The sequence below is a fragment of the Equus caballus genome, chromosome 7 (genome assembly GCF_041296265.1).
Source record: "Equus caballus isolate H_3958 breed thoroughbred chromosome 7, TB-T2T, whole genome shotgun sequence".
NCBI classification, from domain to species: domain Eukaryota; kingdom Metazoa; phylum Chordata; class Mammalia; order Perissodactyla; family Equidae; genus Equus; species Equus caballus.
Genome location: NC_091690.1, coordinates 71,091,281 through 71,113,589, shown reverse-complemented (window position 1 = coordinate 71,113,589; position 22,309 = coordinate 71,091,281). Strand labels below are relative to the sequence as shown.

At 57.7% G+C, this 22,309-nt stretch overlaps 1 protein-coding gene across 8 annotated transcripts in view; it reads right to left on the bottom strand.

Moving 5' to 3' along the window:
- GDPD5 (glycerophosphodiester phosphodiesterase domain containing 5) overlaps positions 1 to 20,358 on the bottom strand; it is an 85,844-nt gene extending 65,486 nt beyond the window's left edge. For 4 of the 8 annotated variants that reach the window (XM_023645700.2, XM_023645704.2, XM_023645707.2 and 1 more), the window contains exon 1: positions 19,511 to 20,353. The gene's annotated coding sequence lies outside the window, so the exon portion shown is untranslated. Of the gene's footprint in view, positions 1 to 19,510 lie in introns of all 8 variants that reach the window. The other 4 variants (XM_023645703.2, XM_070273280.1, XM_023645708.2 and 1 more) reach the window with 3 other exon arrangements.
- Between the last annotated feature and the right edge of the window lie 1,951 nt (positions 20,359 to 22,309).

Here is a 22,309-nt window from a genome sequence, read left to right as displayed (position 1 = left end):
CTCTCCCCTAACTCAGGATCCTCTGCCCCCCAGAAGGAACGTGGTGAGACAGTCCTTGTCCCAGTCCCAGCTCTGCCAAGTACTAGCTGGGCCTCAGCATCCTCGTCTGCATGGTAGGGATAAGGACACCTCCACACAGCGCCCTAGTGAGGATTAGATGAGGCAAGGGCACAGAATGTTGAGCCCAGGGTCTGGCATACAGTAGGCACTCAATAAATGGCCACCATCATCAGCTCTCCCCTTGAAGACAAAGCCATTTGCATTGATCTGTTTGTTCCTCTCGCTTGTTTGTTTGAACTATTCCCAGAGATTTCCCCCAGGAACACTGGCTGATGCTCCCCAGCCAGCCCCAGGGCGGAGCAGGGAGGGGAAGGTGAGCCCAAGTTGATGGAACAAGTAAAATCAACACTGCCTGGAAACAAGAGGAAGCCCGAGGCTGCCCCATCACCTTCCACCCGCCTCTCCCTCCATCCAGGAGGACCCACAGCAGCCCCAGATCCTGCTTAATAAGCTCCCTGGGGCCTGGCTGGGAGGCCTGATACGATTAGGCTGCTACTTAAATCGCACAAAGCCTTCTATTCTTAGCTGAGCGGGGGCCAGGTTCCTCCCCAGATGCCCATCAGCACAACCAGCCCCACAAGGATGGGGTGGGTGGCCTTGTGACCTGACCAAAGCATGAGGCCCAGATGAAGGGGCTGCAGAGTGAGCCCCCAGACACTGGAGTGCCACACGGTCTGCAGAGGGGCTGTGTGGGCTGAATGGAGGTCTGGATCAGATGACCCCCTAAGGTCATTTCCAAGTCCAGTCTGGTTCCCAAAGCCTTGATTTCATAGACCAAGATTCTAAGGTTCCATGATCCAATGCTTCCAAGATTTGGGAATAGAAAGATTCCATGGTTCTAGAGGATCAAGGTTCCAAGATGCCGACAAGGACCCAAGGCTGCGGTCTAGTGTGTGTCCCTCCCCTTCCCTTAAGGGGCAGAGGATGGCCAGCTCCATCCTGACCCTGGGGTCCCTGGTACGAGTGGTAGGACTCACCCCTGAGGTCAGCAATACTCCCCCGGGCCCAGATCTCCTGGGGACCAGAGCTCCTAGGGAACTTGTGGGCACTGCAGGAAAAATAGGGAACGAATGGGCACAGGCCGAGGCTGCCCTGAGGCCCACCAACACCAGCCACTGCTGGTCAGGGTGCCCACAGTCAGTGTCTGGTCTGTGCCAGCAGGGCCAGCATATCCCTGTCAGACAGGCTTGGAGAGGCTGGCGACCTGCCCAAGGTCATGGCTGGGACAAGGAGAAGCCGGGGTGAGAAGCCCAGGCCTGGCTGGCTTCAGGGATCATCCCTTGCCTCACACTGCTTTGCTTTAGGTCACAGCTTCCTGGGACCACCTCTCCCAACGTCCTCTCTGAGATGGAAAACTGAGGCCCAGAGAGAGAAAGGTCAGGTGCTCAAGGTGACCGGGGATTGGTGGCAGAGCCAGGCAGAACTGTTCCCAGGCTGGGGGGCACTGACTGCCCCCAGCCCCTGGCTAGGTCCCCCCATTGATCCTTCTTGAATTCCTCCTTTCTGCCCATCTGGAACCACAGCTCCTGGGGCAGGGCTGCCTCCCGCTCCCTCTGTCCCCGCACAGTAGCTGCTCCACGGGGTCACCAGAGGAATGAGCCGAGAGTCAGAGGATGGGGCAGTGGGTCACAGCCTCACACCCAAGGCTGGCCAGCTGAGCACACATGTGATCTAAAGAAGGCTGGCCCTGACTCGAGTTGGGGTGTTCACAGGGGCACCCATCAGGAGTAATGAACCAGCTGTCTTGTTAGGGAAAGCAAATGAGGCTCCACTCGGCTGGCCATCACAGCCTGCTGGTGACCAGAACGGAGAACCCAGCCTCGCCTTCCTGAGCCACTGGGCTGCACCCCGGGCCACCCTCCCCCAGACCCCCTCAAGTGCCCACTATGTATCAGTTGTGATTCCTTCTTTCCAGGAGAGTTTCGCAGACAATGGCTCATCTGAATCTCATGCCCTGAGAGTTGGGTATCCATGACCTCCTTTCACAGGGACAGAGAGACTGGGGACTCAGCCTAGGCCACTGGCAGATGTGCAGTCAGGCCTCACACCCAGGGCTGCCTGGTCTTGCCTGGTCCTGGAGGGAAGTGCCCCAAACCCAGGTGACTCAGAGGCTCCTCTGCTGGGTGACAGGTGTGAGACCATGTCTGGGCTGCACTGACCATCTCAAGCAGCTGAACGGAAATTGTGTCTTTCCTGCTTAGAGAGGATCAAGTACCTAAAATCCCACTTTCTTTGCTCTGGGCTGGAACAAGATCCTCTCTGCAAATTGGTGGCCTACCATGTGCCTGGCAACCTACTGGGCGTCCCACCTGCTGGTTTGATTTCACCTCACACTAGCTTTGTGAAGCTGGCCTTTTTATTAGCATTTTACAGATGAGGCCAAGTCACAAATCCCAGGTTGCACAGGCCTGGGGTAGAGCCGGGACAGGAAGCCAAGTGTGTCAGGCCTTTTTAAGACAGGGGAGAATGGATGTTTATATTTACCAGCTCTTTTTTCAATAAACTGCTTATGTTTATGTTCCTGCTCCACTATATCCTTCTCCCCCCACCCTGCCCCCACGCCAGCCTAAGCAGAGGGAGCATCTGTGATGCCTCTGGGTGCCAGCTGAGCCCAGCTGTATGCCCCGACCCCAGCCCTGTCCAGGCCAGGATGCCATCTGGGTGCCACTCAGGAACAAGGGCATTGAGAGGAACCCTCAGAACTCTGCAGGAAGGGATGCTGGCCATAGCGCAGCCCTGTCTCCGTACCCCCGAACCTGGGCAGGGTGGCTTTGACCAAGCACTCTGTGGGACAGGCTGTGGGACCGCCAGAGCAGATGCCCCAGGTCCTGCTGAAATAAAGCACATCCACACCAGAGATCTGAGTTTCCCAGACTGACACCTCCTGGCACCAGCTGGGAAGTGGAGGGGCTGGAGGGGTGACTGTCTTGTTCTGCCCAGCAGCCCTAATCCCCACAGCTTCCCAGGGACACAGGCTGGAGTCCCCTGTAGGTGGGCAGGCCCTGTTGGGCGCAGCCTGGGAGCCGGACTGATAAGCTGGGGAGGGGGAGCTCCTGACATGTGCTTCCCACCCTTGCCAGAGGCCAGGCCCCAACACTCTGCAGGCCTCCGGGATGCAGCTGGGGAGCAGGCAGCATCTGGTCCCAGGTCCCAGCAGACAGGACGGGCCCAGCCTGCGTGTGCAACCTGTACATAATTCATGGGCTCCTACAGCTTCGGCCTGGATAAAGTGTACCCAGAGGAGAAGCCTGCCCTGAGAATGGGGAGCGGCCACCAGGGAGCACTTCCTGGAAGAGGTGAGCGGGCCAGAGGCCTGGGGGATTATGGAAACTGGACAAATAAACGTTATTAACAACAAGAACGGATTACATGTCTGTGGAGTAAGTCAGTTTACTATACGCTTTCACAAACTTGACCTCATTGAATCTTCACAAAGGTCCATGGTGGGAGTAACTACTGTTCCCATTTTACAGATGAGGATATTGAGGCCCAGAGGTTTAGTAACTTTAGACACCAGGGTACTTCTGAGCTCAGCAGCCAGCTGCTGAGGGAAGAGAGAACAAGGAGCGAACTCCATCAGCAGAGCCAGCCCCGCCTCCACCCCAGTGGATGGGCTGCCCCCCACCCAGGGAGCCTCTTTCCCTGCATGTCTGCCAAGAACTCCTGAGAGCCCTTTCGAGCTAGAAGGGACGTGCCAGGTGACCTTGCCTGACCATCAGCATGAGCAACTCGAGGTCCAGGGAGGGAAAGGACTTGTCCAAGGTCTCGCGGTGGAAGAGTCTGGTCAGTCCACAAACCTCCGGGGCACCAGCCAGGTGCTGGGATACTGGGATGAATGTGTTATGGTCTGGCCCTCAAGGTCTCCCAGTCAGGTGGGCACCCACTCAGCTGGTGTCGGGACCCTGGTGACTGCCCCAGCCAGCTCCTCCAGCCCCATCCCCAACGACACCCCCTCCTCTCTTTCCTCCCTCTGCCCCCCTCACCCCGGGCTCCTTAGAGGGAACCCACCTGTTGCCACCCCTACACCTTTGCTGCTGTTGTTGCACTTCCAAGAAAGCCCTCCCCAGCTGGCCAGAGCCTGCCCGTCCCCATAGTAACCTCTGCTCATCCTCAGAGCCTCCTCAAGTTCCCCCGCCTCCAGCCCAGGCTCCCTCCCCTGGGCTTCCCCACACTCCCGACCTCCCTTATGGCATCTGCACTCTGCCCAGGTGACTGTTGCTGGACAGGCTCATTCACATCCCTCAGGACGGGGGACTCAGGCTCGCCTGAATTGACTAAATGTGTCACACACCCACCCACCACGAAGACCCAGAACAATTTACAAATCACTTCTTCCTTTTAAGGCTTGTACTTGCCTTTCTTTAAAAACCTTTAGTGGGCACGGGAAATGAAATGGAAGCTTCTTAGTGAGACACGTCTTGGCATTTCCAAAAGCTGGCTCAGCGCCTGGCACACAGTCCATGTCTGAGATGCTTCGCTCGGTGGATGAAAGAAGAAAAACATCTCCACCTTCCACTTCCCCTGATGCCTGAAACGCCACCATTATTACCAATTCTTTCCTCGGGCTAAAAAAAAACGCTCCCTGTGATCCTCTCTCAAGAGGAAAACAGCCCAGGGCAAGAAACAAGCTCTAGCTAAAGGCTTTCACGTGCAAAACGCGCAAGTGAGGGTTTGCCAACCAGCTCTTCCCAAAGTGCTTTCTCCAGACTCAGCCCCAGACCCTGCTCAGTGACAAAGGACTTGCATGTTGAAACAAGCCTGTAAAGGCTGGCTGCACCCATGCCACCTGTGGGGGATCCTTTATTCACATCAACACACTAAAGGTCCTGAGAAGTCCTGTTCTGACTTACGCGACCCAGCATTTCCTGATTTTGTAGGCCCAGGCCTCCAGGGATCCGTTACCATCGCAGGGAACCAGGGCTCCGCAGAGCACATTTTGGGAAGTGTGAATGAGGGCTCAGGCCCACTGCAGGATGAGGTACGTGCGCTTGCGGCTGGCCCCCAGCCAAGGCCACACTTTCTGGTGCTGACTATTTTACCCAAGGCTGACCTAAGCCACCAACAACAATAATTTATGACAGAAGCAAAAACTGCACGGGCATCATACAGCCTGCAAATGGAGCACAGAAGAGGGAACAGGCAACGGGCCCGGCTGGAGACCTGAGTTCCAAGCGCAATTCTGTGCTCGCTGCTGGCCACTGGGCAGGGGACCGCATCCTGCTGAGCTTTACTTTTGTCGTCTGCAAAACCGGGATAACGCTGTTCTCAGGGCTTATGTGAAGCTGCAGTGGGTAACGCAAGCAGAGACGGGTTAGCACTGTACTCCTGTACCGGCATCTGCCATGGAGATCCTCATTCCCCCGCGTGCCCTGCCAGGAAGGTGTGGTCACATCTCGAATGATCACACGCCACTGCAGAAATCCTCAATCAGGATGGATGGATGGATGGAAGGAATCCCCAGCAAGGCCCAGGGTCAAGAATGGCTAGTTGAATGGATATGAATGAACTGATTCTAACAAGCTCAGCTGCCCCATTTCTCAGTCCCCAACAAGCAGAAGCAAATTAGGAAGGACACACACACACATGCATGCACATGCACACACAGAAGCAAAAGGGGAGAAGAAGGGCAGGGCTGCTGGAGGGAGGTCTGCGGGCAGCGGAAAGGTCAGGAAGAGAGGAGCCTGAAACCCGCAAAGGCAGAAGCCCGTGCTGGTGCACCAGTGCAGGGCACCGGGCCGGCCAGCGGTCTCCACACCCAGCAAGGCGGGGCCCGCCCCGCAGAGGTCATTCCTGTGGGCCCTGTGCTTGGAGGAAGGGATCAACCCTTTTCACCCAGGTTTCCAACCCAACCTATGAAAGGGCTGTTTTCAAATGGGACAGGAGCAGAAGGAAGCGTCAGGAACACAGACCTTAGTGGCCTGGAAACACACATTTTATACTAACTCGTCAAGACAGTCACACATAGGGCAAACATTTAAAGTGCTCACTGTGTGCCAGGCAGGTGCTGTTAGGCACTGCAGGGGCGGGGTACACAGGCCTCATCAGACAGCGTCCCACACTGAGGAGTGTGGATAAAGGAAGTATCAGGTCTCTTGAGGACAGAGAGGGAAGTGTTAGAGAAAAAAGCCACCGACAGGATGTCCAGAGGACCAAGCCAATCACCACACAACCTCAGGCAAGTCACCTTCCCTCGCTGAGCCTCCATCTTCCCGTCCAGAAAGTGGGCCGGATGATACAAACCACGAAAACTACTGCATGGCAGCAGGCACTGGCCCAGGGGTCCAGACCCCGTCTTGCCGAATGTGCGCAGCCAGCCAGCCAGGCGCCAGTTCCTTGCTGGGGGAACGAGGGGCCCTTTCGCAGAGGGGGTACACTGACGCTCAGCTGGTACTCGAGTGCTGGGGAGAACGAGGTGGGGGGACCGGAATAGAAAGCCAGTCTCCTGATTCCAGAGCTCGCCCTGTCCTGCCCTCCAGAGCGAGCCACACACGACCGCAGTGAGGACCCGGTGACATCACAGATACCACAGCGCTCTGTAAAGGTAAACTACAATGCGTCCAAAGCCAACAAGACATGTCCCGATTCCTCCACGAAACCAAACAGTGAAGTCCACAGGGGCACTGAGAACCAGCCGCAGCCCCGAACTCCTGGGTCCCCGACCCCTCCACCCACTGCGTTCCTTGGCCAACTTCCTCCCAGGGAAAGGGACGCAGCAGTTCCAGGAGCACCCCCCCGCAAGCCCATGGGGCCCTTCCCACACCACAAACCACCTGGCTCTCCTGTGCTCCACCCCTAGTCCCGTGCTGAGGACCTAGAGGGCCAGGCCCGGCCCGGGTGCCATGTGGCTGTGCGGAATCCAGGGCTCCAGGTCCCTCGCCACGCCCCGCTGACAGGCTGTGGGTCCTGAGGCCAGTGCTTCATCTCTCTGAGCTGCAGGTTCCCACCCACAGGACGAGGGATTATAGCAGCCCTCCCGTGGGAAAGGATCTACTCCAAGGAGAGACTCAAACGTCATGACCTTTGGATGGATGAGTTCAGCTGAGGGGGTAAGAGGAGATCCGGGCTCTCAAAATCCCTGCTCTGAGGAGGAAGGCGCTACCCCACCCACCAGGAATCCCCCAGCTGACCTTGAACTCACGGCCTACCCTTGGGAGCCCTGGTCTGAGAGATGAGAGTCAGCTCCTTCCACCACCAGCCACCGGCAGCACCCTACTCTGCAGACCTCCCAGGGTGCCTGGGGCCCAGGTGGGGAGACGTAGGAAAAGAATCTTCAGGCAGAATCATCTATATCGTCACTGGAGACACCTGGGCCTAGCGCACGGCCATCTTCCAGGCCTACTGTGACCCAGAGAGGTTGCTAACTGGCTGGAAGCCACACAGCAAGACAGGGGTCAAGTGGGTGCCAGAATCCGGGCCTTCTAAGCCCAGGCTAAGGCTTTCTCCACTGCCTCAGAATTGTCCCTTTTGGAGCATGGATCAAGCACAGTGTGAACAGTCATGATGACGCACCCGCCCGCATTCCACGCTGGTCAGGAGGCGCAGGCCATTGACAGCTGGGCCCCCAAGCCGCAAGGTGAAAGCCAGCACCCAGTTGCTCCATTGGCTGCCTTGCTCACTGCAGGTACTGACGGGGCACACTTGTGTAGAGGAGGGGCTCAGTCTGCCTCTGCAGAGCCCTCAACAAGACAAAGGAGGGTCCAGTTGCAGCAGAATGGATTTAAGTCAGACAGAGGAAGGAACCTCCTGAGGCAGCATTAAAAATGGACAGCATGCAGAGAAAGGGAGCGGGATGAGGGTGGTCATGATGGAGTCTCCTCTCAGATACAAGATGCTATCTCATCCACCACGTCATTTTAGCTTCAAAACAGACCTGGAAGGTAGGGTCACCACCTTCATGTTATAGGTGAATGACTGAGGCTCAGAGAGGTTAAGTGACTTGCCCAATGTCTTTAAAGCTTTGCTCAAAGAGGTAGCACTGAGCTTCAAAGTCAGGACTGACTCAGAAGCCGGGGTACCTCCCTTCTCAGGAAGGCCTGTGAGGAGCAGGCACTACCACACCCCCAGGGGCATCTCCAGGCTCCTCCTCAGCCGCCAATGGGCAAGTGCTGGAGATGCCACAAGCACTCCCATCAGGGAGGAGAGGAGGTGCTCCGTGGTGGCCGGCTATAAGGAAAGGGCCCTGCAAGGGCCGGCCTAGTTGTGCAGCGGTTAAGTTTGCATGTTCTGCTTCTCGGCAGCCCAGGGTTCGCTGGTTCAGATCCCAGGTGCAGACATGGCACCGCTTGTCAAGCCATGCTGCGGTAGGCGTCCTATATATAAAGTAGAGGAAGATGGGCATGGATGTTAGCTCACGGCCAGTCTTCCTCAGCAAAAAAAGGAGGATTGGCAGCAGTTAGCTCAGGCTAATGTTCCTCAAAAAAAAAAGGAAAGGGCACTGCATTCTAGGCCTGCCCAGCTGCCCCCAAGCCACCATGCCCTGGGGGCCTCACAGGTGCCTTCCAGGCAATGTACCCCAACACACCTTCCGTCTGACCGTACCTCTGGCTCCCTGCCTGGCAGGAACCCCATGCTCTCCCCATATCCCACACCCAGGCACTCCAGCACAGGCCCTGTAGCGTTGGCCAGTACCCCTGCACAGCCTATCCCAGGCCTGCCCGGCCCCACACTCCCCTTACCCGGTCTTCACAGGTTCCAGGGGGCCACTTGGGCTTAGGGAAGCAGGGCCCCTTCTGCGGGTCAGAGGCTGATGGGGGCCCAGAGCTACCTCCTGGAGCCACCGATGGCTGTCAGCTCTAATGAGAGCTGGTCAGGTGGCTGCACCAGGGCTATCTCTGGGCTGGGGCCACTGCTTGGTGCACCTGAGCTCACCTGACACCAGCCTACCTGTGACCTTTGCCCCACTCCGGAGATAAGGTTGTCCCTAGCAAGGCCCCTGGAAGCCACCTGTAGCCTGATTTGGGGGAGGAGGCATGGACCCAGGCAGGCCCCTTGGATCCCTGATTTCTCTGCAGCCACAGGGTCAAGGGGCAGCCTGGCTCCTCAGCCACACTCAGCACTGCACATCACTGCCCAGCCCTGGAAGGGCTTGCCCCCATTCCACAGATGGGGAGACAGGGTCAGAGAAGCCAAGCCACTTGCCCACAAAGAACCAACAAGAAACTGGGCCAGTATTGAAACCCGCGTCTGCCTGATCCCAGAATCCGAATGTTCTCCCTACATGTCCCTCCACCTGTGAGGCCCCGCTGCGCTCTGCTCTGCTCGCTGCACGCCCACGCCTGCTGCAGCCCCAGGGCCACGCCTCCTCACCTGATGCTTACCCTCCCCCCTTCTGAGGACACCTTTCCCCTCCAGGGTGGACCAGCTGAGGTCCTAGCCCACCTTCTAGACTCATTTCAAATGCCCCTTCTCCACGGAGGCTCCTTGATTCCTCTCATCCTCCTCTGGGTTCCTGTTCTCACTGGTCCCTGCTCACCGCCGCCCCGCAAGGAGCAGAACTGGACTGCGCCTGTCCACCCCAGCCTCGAGGGCTCCTCCAGGGCGGGGACAACCCGAGTCCTCTTCCTCCAGCTCCCGGCGCCTTCTCCAGGGCCAGAACTTGGGGACATCTAGTCAACTGCTTTCCTTCACAGAGGGGGAAACTGAGGCTTGATGGAATGAGAAGCCAATTCTCAGAAGAGAGGGCTGGGGGAGGGGGGCGGATAGCTGATAGGTGAACGTCCACAATGTGGCCAGGCTGCGGGAGACTGTCATCGCCTCGTCAGCGGGGCAGAGTCTAGACTGAGGGCGGTGACACTGCCTGTCCTTGCACTAATGGTCGGGCCACGCCGTATTATTTGGGATGATGATGGTAGAGGCTGTCATTTACTGGGCACTTCCTGCCCACCAGGCACCGTCCTGAGCACTACACAATGATTCTGTCTTCACAACAACCCTCTCAGGGACACTCTGTTACCCCATTTCAAAGACGCAGAACCACAGCACAGAGAGATTAAGAGGCACGCTGTTGAGTCCCCCAGCCATGCTAAGGTGGAGTCAGGATTTCAGGAGAAAGGCTGGCTTCAGAGCCTGTGTTCCAACCACTGCTCCACACTGCCTGACAAAGAGGGACAAAGGCACATTGAAGGTTGCTCAGGTGATCAGGCTGGAGAAAACTCAGAGCCAGGTCCTCTGAGGAGAAGTGGGGTGGAGCTGGACAAAGTGGTGGGCATGGTGGGCAGGGGCCTGGGCACCAATCTCAAACAGGTGCTAAGGCACCTCTGGTGAGGCAGACATAGACAGACGGGCACCCCTGGAACACCTCCGCCTGAGTGGCAGCTGGGAAGCTTTGGTTCGTCTTTGGGGTGGGGGCTGAGACCCCCTTCCTAAGGGGTATCCTCAAATAACAACAAAGGATCCTTAAACCGCATCCCAAGGAGAGTGAGTCCAGTGGACTCCACAGCTTTCAACCGATGGGGTGAGGAACGCCGTCCATGTGCCTCTCCAGGCCCCCTCTCCACCCTGCGTGGGGCCCAGGAGGCTGATCTCACTGGGCTGCATTGGGCTTCGTGCTGCTGGCTTCTGGGGAGGTTCACCCAGTGGAAAGCCCCAGCGGAGATGGAGGAAGGACTCCCAGGTCTCCTGGGTTGACTACACAGGCCGCAGCCCATTCATATAGCTGACCACTTTCTCCCCTTGCAACTTCAGCCCCGGGCGGTCGCTGCTCCCAGGGGCTGCCAGCCCCGATGCTGCACTCTGCTTTGTTGGGGTGCCACACCCCTATTGTCTGGGCAGTCCACCCGGGCCAATACACCCTCTCTGGCTGGGCCAGAGCAGAGGAGACCGAGCACTGCCACCAGTGACCTCCTTTTTTCAGTCTTCCCCTGAGCAGCCCTCAGAGACTCCCCAAAGCCTTGGAACAAATGATTACAGAAGAGCAGTTTGCCTTCTTTCGTTACTAAGTATGCAGGCCTCCATGTCTCAGCCTGGGCTGGCCCGGCACACGGAGCAAGCTGGGGCAGAGGACAACCCCGGACAGTTTCCGAGTGCTCAGGATATGGTCGGCACTGAGCTCCACACACCCAGCTCTTTATGTGCTTCTCAGAACAACCCAAGGAAGCACATCCCACTTATGCATCTTTCAGAATACTGGTGCTCGAAGAGCTGAAATGACTCCCCAGGGCCGTACTGCCTGTAAGTGACAAAGCCAGGACTCAAATGCAAGTTTTTCTGCCTCCAAAACCCATCCTGACAGCTACCTTGAAATAATTTTATTGCACTGGCTTCCAGTAGAAGCAAGTGACTTAAGTGGGGTCAATCGTTGGTGAGGGCCAGATGGAGGCCTCCAATGCCTCCCCAGGACACTCCCCTAAATGAAAAAAACACCGCTGACATTCTTCAGTCCTCCCAGGTGGGACGGGGCCCCGAGCAGGCGGTGCAGTTGGGTGTCCGGGTTGGAAAAACAAGCAGATTCAGACAAGGCTTCATTGTTAAGGAGAGCCTGATGCTGTGGTCATCCAAACAAAACCAAGCAAAACAAAATGCTTGCCGCCTCGTCTTATCTGTCAGAGACAAGGGGGACAGGGAAGGGCCCCAAGACTGGGTGTTGATCCCTCCCCCACCAGCCCCCATTTCAGAGACCCAGCCTCAGGTGGCTGGGGCAGCAGGAAGAGCACTATGGGGGAGTCCAGGGTCTGAGTGCAGCCTGGCTCTGCCACTCTGTTGACTGCTGACGTGGCAGGCACCGGCTGATGCTTTCCATGCATGGCCTCGTTTGGTCTCTACAGCCCCTTCAGAGAGATTATTCTTATTCCTATTTTCAGGTGAAGATACCAAGGCTCAGAGAAGACACACAAGCAGGGAGCAGAGGAGTGCTGGAATCCAGGTTTATCGGATTGCAAAGTCTTTCCACTGCCCGGTTTCTCCAGGCAGGGTGGTCCCAGGCAGAGCAGGAGCACAGAGGGAGCAGCCTGGAAGCAATGACTCCTCGTCACAGGGATGTGCAGGTTTCGTCCTGGGGTTGCTGGCAGGGGCACACTGCAGGGGGCGGCCAGGTAGTCCTGGATCTTGGCCACACATTGACATCACCTAGGGAGCTTTAAAAACTACTGATGCCTGGTTCAGCCCCAGCTTGTGGGGTGGGGCCCAGGCAGGACTTTTAAGCCTCCTAAATGGTTCTAATGTGTGCAGCAAAGTTTGAGAGCCATGGGCCCAGACGCCCACTAACGCCTCACCCACCTTGCAAGCTCCCCACCCTCCATCTCTGGAGGGAGAGAAGGGCTTTGTTACTCTGACGCCATTTTACAAGAGGGGTAAAAAATGGGCAAAATATAAGGGACGAGGTCATGTCCTCAACATGGCCCCACAGCCAGCCACCAGTGCAGGCAGCGGAAGGGACCATGACTTCAGGGTGCCTGTGCGGTGAACTCCTTTAAGACACTTGGGGGGTCCTGGCTCCCTTGTCAGCGGAAGAAAACTTTCCCTTTGAGCCTCCTGGGTGGGAGGGTAGGAGGAATTCTTCATGGTATTTTTTTCTAGAGTCCATTCATTCAAAAGCTAACAGCTGCAGGATTAGCGCTGGAACACCACCTCTCCAGTGGGTGTGCCTTGGGAGCAAGAAGATAAAAGAACTCCTAGCGAGGCCTGTTTATTCTTCTCACAGGAGATTTGGTCCCAGCCCTGGGGAGAGCTGGGATTCTCAGACCTCGGCCCATACTTCCTCCCCACCTGCCTTCTCGCCTTCCTTGTGCCTTCAAAGCAGAATGTCATAGAAGGCAAGACAGCGGCGAGGGGCGGTGGGAAGAGGGAGGTGTGTGGAGTCCAGCAGACCCGGGGTCTGCCCAAGCTCTACCCCTGGCCAGCTGCCCTGGGACAGGAGCCACTCCCTTCTGAACTCATTCCTGGTGCTGACCTCACAGCAGTGTGCTGGCGCGTGTGCATGTACACATGTGTGCGTGTGCGTTAAATGACACCTTCAAACTCAGCTCTGGGAACACCACCTCCTGGAAGCCTTTCCTGACTTCCTCCCCACCCAGCACTGGACAACACCAACCCCTGGCCTTCTCTGCTACATTCTGTCACATTCCGTCTCATCATTGCTTCTGCATCCTCCCCTCCCTAGGAGGCCAGCCCGTTCATTCACTGATGGCACAGGGCAGCTGCCCTTTGCTTGGGATTCATTCCATACTCCATTCCCGACCACCTGTCCTCTTTCAGACGCTCTGCTAGGCGCTGGAGACACAGCTAATAACAGCTAACCTGCACTGAGGGCTTATTACGTGCTGGGCATTTTTCTGAGTGCTTTACATGTACAATTCATTTAATCCTCACTACAACCTTGTGAAGCAGGTGCTATAATTGTCCCCATTTTACAGATGGGGAAACTGAGGCCCAGAGAGGTTCAATCACTTGCCCAAGTCACACGGCTAGTGAGCGTGTGCACATGGCTGGGACCTGAGCATCACCCTATACCACCATCCACAGACCAGGAGGGGACCAGCCCCCGCCGCAGGAGCTCACTGTCCACAATCTGGAAGTTTTGTATCTTTTTTTTTTTTTTTTTTTTGAGGAACATCAGCCCTGAGCTAACTGCTGCCAATCCTCCTCTTTTTGCTGAGGAAGACTGGCCCTGAGAGCTAACATCCGTGCCCATCTTCCTCCACTTTATACGTGGGATGCCTACCACAGCATGCCGTGTCAAGCCGTGCCATGTCCACACCTGGGATCCGAACCGGCAAATCCCAGGCCACCGAAGCGGAACGTGCGTGCTTAACCGCTGCGCCACCAGGCTGGCCCCTGAAAGTTTTGTATCTACGTGCCTACCTGTTGAATGTGTTGCCCCCACAGACCAAAATCTCTAATCCTGTTACGTTCTGAAGGCGTGTGTGAGAGGGAGACCAACGCTGCTTCTCTTTCAGGAAGGACACTCTCTGCCCCACATCAGCTCCCTGGAACCCCAACGGCTCCTCCCAACTGGGCCGTTCCTGCTGCCACGGCCTGAGAAGAACCGGCCCCTGGACACCCCAGTCCTGCTCCCTGCCCTGAGCTTAGCTGGGGGCCTCCACGGCCAACAGCTGCCTGCTCACCGGGAAGGCAGTGGGACTCGCAGCTCCACAAGTCCCCTCTGACACAGAGCGCCCCCCAGGCAGCAAAGTGTCCTCCCCTAGGGAGCCCTCCCTGCCACCAGGCACACCCTCCCTCCTGGCAGCATGGGCTTAACTAATCAATCAGCTTCCTACTGAGCCACTCGGTCATGAGGCTGCCAAGGGGACGGGCAAGTGGACTCAGGCTGAAGAAGCACCCGCCTGCATGCCAGGCCTGGCCAGGCACCTCACTCCTGTCATCTCACTTAACCTCCTCAACTGTTATTGTCAGCCCTATTTTACAGGGAAGGAAACAGAGGTACAAAGGTTGAGCGACATGCCCAAGGGGCTGCTCGCACTGTCTCCCCTGCCGGGGGTGGCTGCCACCTTGTGCCAGGCACTCTGTAAGAAGCGGAGGACTGGGGTGAAGAGAATCTAGTTCTGACGGGCTGGCAAGGGAAGCAGAGCCATGGAACCCGACTCCACAGACCACAGTGAGGGAGCAAGGGCTGTGGATCTGCACAGGAGGAAGGCAGCAATCCACCTGCTTGGGGGAGTCTGGGAGCTCCTAGCCGGAGGCACCTCAGGCCTGGCTAGGATCCCTGCTGCTCCCCTTCCACCACCACCACAGCGGGAGGAAGGGCAAGCCACGGCCGACAGAGCTCTGCTGCTGGGGGTGCTTGCCACCGCCCTGGAGGCTGCAAAGGGAGGAGAAGCGGCTGCCCTGCCAGCTGCCCTGCCAATGACCCCACTGTGGCGGAGCCAGTCTGCCTCCAGCCCTGCCAACCTGGCCTGGCCCAGCCGGCTCCCAATCATAGGGTCTTCTCTGCCCAGCTAATGACCAGGCTGCCAGCAGCCCAGGCCACCACCCTCCTTCGGGGGAGGCAGCAGCTAACTACAGAGCCTGCTGGCCCAGACAGCAGCCAGGCCAAAAATCACAACCGCCCGCCACACCACATCCTCTGGCCCTGACGCTGTGGTCTCCTCCACCTTCCAGGGTCACGAAGGACACTGCAGAAAGCGGGAGCTCGAACACCATCCCACTCACCATAGACACGGGAAAACAGGACCACAGAGAGGGGCTGATTCACCCCGAGCCACACAGCCAGCCAGCGCAGGGCCCAGGGCCTTAGATGCCTGGCCAAGGGGTCCTTCCTGGGTCCCATGCTCCTCAGCACTGCCCTTCCTCAGCCTTGAGAAGAAGGCTCATTTCCAGGCTTTTTACATGCGAAGGATGCTCTCGAGGTACTCGGGAGGAGCTGAAGAGACAGGACATCTTCTAAAAGCTGTCGAGCTGTCTGTTCAGTCGCAGATAGAAGCACAGGCTTGACTCCTCACTCCCCATTGTCTAGCTGTGTGACCTTGAGCAAGACAATGCAGTTCTCTGAGCCCCAGTTTCTGGAGAATAACAGTAGTTATCACCCAGAGTTGTGAATGAGAGTGTCTATAAAGCGCTTAGCATAATAAGAACACAAAGCTTTAGCTACTGTTAATATCACATCATGATATTTTCTTTTTAAGATTTTTTAATTTTTCCTTTCTCTCCCCAAAGCCCCCTGGTACACAGTTGTGTATTTTTTTTAGCTGTAGGTCTAGTTGTGGCATGTGGGCCGCCGCCACAGTGTGGCTTGATGAGCGGTGCCATGTCCGCGCCCAGGATCCGAACCAACGAAACCCTGGAGCGCTGAAGCGGAGCACACAAACTTAACCACTCAGCTACAGGGCCGGCCCCACATCATGATATTATTAATGACTATGTGGATGTACTCTACAAACTGTAAAATGTGATATAATGGTAGGTATTATTTATTACTATTACTGTGAAGTGTTAAGATTCAGAGGGGGTGTGATCAGAGGGTTGGGTAATCCAGGAACATTTCTAGGTGAATTTATAACCTGAGTTGGGCCTCAACAGATGGAGAGGTGAGCAGAGAAGAGGCAGGGACGACGGTTCTGACAGCAGAAACCCCACAAGCAAAGGCGCAGCAACGGGGCCACAAATGGTGTGTTCAGGAGACCGTGACGAGCCATGAGCCAGGCATCCAGGCAGTGGCTATGGTGGGCAAGGCCTTGAACGCACAACAAAGGGGGCTGGTCTTCATCCTACAGGCAGCAAGGAGCCACAGAGGGTTCTGAATGGGGACTCCATGATGCTTTCTGAAATGTGAATTCTGTCTGACACTCAAGGCCGTCTACCATCTGGTCACTCACTCCTCTTCTCCACACCACTCACTGACCCCATAAACCCCAGCATCACCACCCCAGAGTCTCCCCACCTCTCTGCTTACTACACTGTCCCGCTTCCTCCAAGGTTAGCCCACCCATGGTTCATGTTCACAGTGAAGCAGCCTTTCTCTAGGTACCTATCATATCATGTACTTTACATATGTGACCTCAGGGTCACCCATAACTACCCTGTTTTACAGAGGAGCAAACAGAGGCCTGGCAGGGTCAGGTGTCTTGCCCACTGTCTCAGGGTGAGTATGTGGCATAACTAGTTTTCCACCTTGAACCGATGTCAGGAGCCCCACTCTCTACAGCTAGGTGCCTCCAGCTCCAGCCCAGTCACCCTCCTTGATGAAGCCTTCCAAGGCACTCCAGTCCTCAAGGGCCCCTTGCTGCTACCCCTCACCACTCACTTGGAATCAGAGGTCCATGGCTTGATCCTAGCTATCTAGCTTGGTTTCCATTGTGTCCTGTGGGTCCACCTTGCCCCCAAAGAGGAGAGAGCCAGGTCTGATCATAGACCACTTTCATCTTGTCCTGCCCTCCCTCCTCCCCATACCCAAGACTTAAAAGCACTGACTGGAACCACTCACTTCCTCTAGCAGGGTTCAGAAGCTCAGTGGAGCCCAGAGCAATTTCCCTGAGCCCGCCTCATAGGGCGAGGGGAGTCATAAATTATTCACTGCACCTCTGTGCCTAGGGAGGCCAGACAATGGGCCAGAGGGAATGCACACCAGCTCCCCCACAACCAGAGGAAGCCAACAGTCCTGGGGTAGGGGGTCAGAATCCAGAGCCTCTTGCCCAGGGTCCCCAAGCAGATTCTAGAGGGCTGTGGGACCAGAGAGGAGGCACAGGGGAGCCCGACCCATACAGGAGCCCCAGCTGAGCACACCTAGGACTATAAGCATGCAACAGTACTCCGCATTTTCATCCAAGGCAAGTCTGAGAATTTTCCAAGATTTCCTGGTCCAAATTCAAGCCTGTTTTCCTTATAGGAAAGGAAAGAGATATTTGGCCAAGCACTGTATATTTATATCTCATTAATCCTCACAACAACCTTGTAAAGGAGGAATCCTAATTTACAGAGAAGCTGGGGCTCTGAGGAGTGAAAGCGATTTATTTGCCCAGTACCATCTGGCCAGTGGGAGGCAGAGCAGATTCACGCCCGCCCGCTCTGTCTGACTTACTGCTGTCTGTGCGTTCATTTTAGCCTGCCGCTTAGCTCACCCAATTGTGAGCTAGTCAGTCCACTCCTTTTCCACCAGGGTAACTCCCAGGGCACCTGGTAGGCAGTCAGCACTCAGTTTCCGCAGCTAACCCAAAGGGCCTGGGCAAGTGGTTCCACCTCCCTGAGCCTCAGTTTTCCACACAAGGTGCCATTAGTTTCAAGCCCAGTCTTGGCAAACACAAAAAACTCTTTAGCACTTGACACTTCACTGGATGTGATGGCCCCATTATCTGAGCAGGTAACGCACAGCCTGCCTTGGCCCCATTTTACATGTGAGGCTTGGAGCCATCGATGCACCCGAGAGGTCCCAGGTGGCTCCCCAACTCTATTCTACCTCACTCCAGGTTCTTTCCACCATACCATGACATGAGATCACAGGTGTGAAATGATCTCATCGGAGAGGAGCTTTGTTTAGATCATGGAGTATTAGGAGAATTTGAAATCCCACAGATGGGGGAGAACCCCAAGCCCCTCAGTCACCTTCCCTTCCAGTTGTCCCAACCCCTCCCCGCCTAGCGACTGAGCTTCCAGCCTTCAGCTGAACTCTCCAGCCTCCTCCACCTCCCCGGGGCTTTCCAAAGTGGTTTCCTATTGACTCCAGGAAGCTAGGCACAGCACGGGTTAACTAGTCCCAGGCAACCACAGGGCTCAGACCAAGGCCATGTCCACCACAACCCCCCGCCCCCACGCCCCCCAGAACAAGAGCCCAGAGTTCATGCCAAAGACTCTTTCACGACACCCCTCTCCCTGCACAGCCCCAGGGGCAGCAGCCCGAGGCCTTGCCTAGGAATCCAGACACCTGGGACTATGCCCCCGCCCTGGCAGCCCCAGCCTTGAGACTTCGAGCAAGCCCCTCCCCTCCTGGACCAGAGGTGTCTTGCAAGTTCCTGGGTCCAGGAGAGGCTCTGAGCCAAAGGTTATGGCCGCCCGCATGTCTCAGACCCCAGCGCTAACCACACAGGCTCTCACTAGAGCCTCACAGGTGGTCATCTTGACCTCACATCAGGTGTGAGGAAAACCCCAGCCATCCACCCAGAAGATGCTAACTGGGGTGGGAGAGGGGATACCTTGAAGGGTGTTTCAGAAGGTTTTCTGTGTGCTTCTGGCTCAGCCTCACCCCTCCTCCCCCACGGCCCCCAAGCCTCAGTGTCCCTGTTAGTAATCTGAAAGATGTGAGCTGGCTGAGTGCTGAGGGACCCCATCTCCTTCAGTTCTCATGGGCTCTGACTTGGGAACGTCTACACGGAGTTTCCCCAACAGATAAGCGGTGACTCAGGACCTCCAGGGTGTCTTAGAGACTCTGGAGTGTGGCACGCAGGTGCCAGGTGCCACTGCTCTCCGGTCCTGGGCCCATGGAGAGAACAGCTGGGGAAATAGGAAGCTTCCCACCTCTGCTCTCAACTCTGGGTCACCTTTCCTGGGAGGTGACATGGCCACGGAGTGGGAGAAGGAGGCCAGGAGAAGCCACCTCCCCAGCCTCAGATCAGCTTTTGAATGCTCCAGCGGCCCCACATTGACCAGTTCCCCACTACCCTCTCCTGCCAGGCAGCTATCCACTTCCTTTCTTTTTCTCTTCATTCTCTGCTTCTTTCCCTCTCCACCCTAACCTTCTTCCCCAGTCTCATCCTCAGAGTGAAAAGAGTAGGGTCAATCAACCCCGTGGAGCCTCAGTTTCCCTATCTGTAAGCGCCCATAACGATACACAACACCTTTTATCTCACGGAATAGTAGCGAGCCTTAAATGAGGGACCATTTGCGCAAGGGCGGGGCGCGGCCCCACACACAATGGGCGCTCAAGAAGTGCTGATGTTCTCCCTTCCCCGCGCCCCCTCCCAGCCAGTTCCGGCCTCAGTTAGCGCCCCGCACGCGCCAGCAGCCGGCCCGGCGCCGCGTGGGGTGGGTCCAGGCCGCCCCTGCCCGGCATCCGCGCCGCCCTCACCTGCAGCTCTCGGTCTCTGCAGGGGCAGAGGGGCCACCTGTGTTCTCCGCGGAGCGAGCGCCCAGCCCCTCGCCTGGGGCGGCAGGAAGGTGGCCGCTTCGGCTCGCAGCACCAGCCCAGACCGGTTCAGTACGACTGTCCAGCCCGCCGGGGACCCCTCGCGGGGCGCTGGACCCGGACCGGGGCTTCCTGGGCGCTCGCACGGTCCCAAGTCCGAAGCACGGGGTCGGAGGCAGCGGAAGGCTCGGGTCTCGGGAACCGGAGGCTGGGGGCGCGCCGGCTCCTCCGCACTCAGTCGGGAGGCTGGGGGCGCCCTGAGTTAACCCCTGGCGGAGTGCTGGGCGCTCCAACGCACACTACCGAGAGGCTGGGAACGAGCCCGCAGCCATGGCCCCGTGGGGCCCAGGAGCGTCCCGCGCCGGTGCACGGTTCAGGCTTGGGGCTCGCGGCGTCCCGGCCACGACGCCCCGGACCGCGGGGCGGGGAGCGTCCCGACGCGGAGCCGGCCTGGGGCAGGCTGGGCAGGCGGGGCGCGGAGCCGCGGCGGCCGGCGCCCGACGTGAAGTCTTCCCGGGTCCGGACTCTGCTCGCTCTGCAAAACTGGGCGGCCCTTGGCGCGCCGGCTGACTCCGGCGCTCGCGACCGCGGCTCCACTTCCTCCTCTTCTCCCCGCTCGCTCGCCGCCCGCTCAGCCCCGCGCCACAGCCGCGGACGCCGCCGCTGTCATCCCAGCCGCCCACCCCCACAGGAGCCGCAGCCCGAGCCGAGCCGAGCCGAGCCGAGGCAGCGCCGCCCAGCGCCCGAGCGCCGGCCAGCGCGGCCCCGCCCGAGCGGGGCGGAGTCAGCCCGAGGCCCCGCCCCCGCCCGGGCTGAAGGCGAGGGGTGGGGCCTGCCCAGGTCCCCGCCCCCGGCCCCCGCCGTCGGGCAGCGGGAGCCAATCGGAGAGCGGGAATAGGGCGGGGCCCGGCGGGACGGGTACTCCACCTCGGAGGGGCGGGGCCGGCCGTGCAGAGCTGCGGGGAGCGAGGACAATGGAGGGGTGGGGGCTTTTAAAGAGCGGCGGGGGGCCGGGTTACCCGGGGACCCCGAGGGAGGGAGAGGTGAGGAGGACTGGTTTGTCGGGGGCGAGGGGGTGTCATGGGGTAGGAACAGGGGTCTGGGTAGGGAAGGCAGCAGGGTGGAGGTGAGTTATCGGGGTGGCGGAGCCTTCAGGAGTGGTGGGGCACCGCCCTCGCAGTGCGCCCCCCACTCCCCAGCTTCTAGAGCTCAGCACGAGATGAGCGGTGGTTGCTGTCAGATATTCAGATTTCAGGACGCGGTGAAAATAAGTTTTTGAAAATAAAGAGCGGATTTTCTTCGACATTTCCCCTGTTCCAGCGCCCATTGCGGGGAGGTGCGTCGTTGTCACTTTTACAAATACGAAGTCGGGAGCAGAGGTATGTGAGGACAGCGCACACACACCTCGAGTCGTGAGGTCCCTCCCTTAGGCTCCCGCCCCCCCTCCCCCAGCGCCTGGGGGCGGGGAGCTGTGCCAGATTTATCTCGAGTCCCCAGCACCCCGCACAGGGCAGGGCACAGAGCAGGCGGCGGAGGGTTCTGATGTATGAATGAACCGAGTGTTGAATGTGCTGCAGGGGTCATGTGAAAGCCACTAATTGGCCTGGGGGGTGAAGGAATGGAGGCCACACAGTACAGCTTTTCTGTGAACCTCACACCAACCTTATGCAGGCAGTAGGTACCCCATTTCACCAAAGCACAGAGAGGCCAGGTGATGTCCCAAGACCATGTGGCTGTTACAGGATTCTATTCACTCATCACTGTAGCATCCTAGGGCAAAGCTGTGTGGCTTTGAACAGATGTGACCTCTCTGAGCCTCTGGTTCCTTATCAGTAAAAGGGAGATAAAGATGCTGCTACTTGGCAGGGACTGGGCAGGTGCAGGGCTTCCGAGGGTGGAGGGAAGGGTATTCCTGGCAGAGGAAACAGCATGTGCAAAGGCATGGAGTCTGAAAGAACACTTCTGAAGACCCCTGGCCTATTCTGGGGCGATTAGGAGAGTCTTCCCTGAGGCTGAGTGACAGGCAGCCTCGGGCTAGAAGTAGGGGTTAGCTAGGTTAGGGGGCACCTCGGGGAATGGACGGTGCTCTGGGCAGAGAGGCCGGCCTGGGCAAAGCCCTGGAGGCGAGGGAGAGCGTTGCTTTGTTGAAGAACCCAGATAAGTTTGGGGTGGCTGGAGTTCCCAGGGAAAGGACAGCGGAACCAGTGGGAAGAGAAAAGTGTGGAGAGGCAGGGGGGACCAGACAGGAGGGAGTCCAGACTTTAAGGGCTGAGAACTCTGTTGGGGTCTTGCTCATGATCTTGAACTCAGCAGGGTTATGCTGAGGCCCCAGCCTTGAAGACTCAGAGTCTGGACTCACGGGTTGTCAGAGGGGCGCCCGGGAGGTTTCGAAGCCAAGCATCGGTATGGGAAAGACGGAGCTTTGTAGGGAACTGGATAGCATGAAAACATTTAAAGCCCACAAGAGGCAAATGGTGTGGGGCGTTCACAGTGAAGGGTTGGAGGCCTGGACCCAGAGGCTCTGCTTCATCCCCTCCTTAGAGTGCACCAGCTTAGTCTGGTTGGAACAACAAGAAGGAGGGAGAGCTGCAGGCTCAAGTCCACGTCGGGGAGGGGGCTCTCTTAGCCAGGCCCAGGGGTTAGGGGTGAGAAGTTGGCTCTGGGTGCCTGTGGCTGGAGGGCTGGTGGGAGGTTATTTTGCTTTATGTGTCGAGCATGGTAATGGTGCTAAGAAACCTTGTG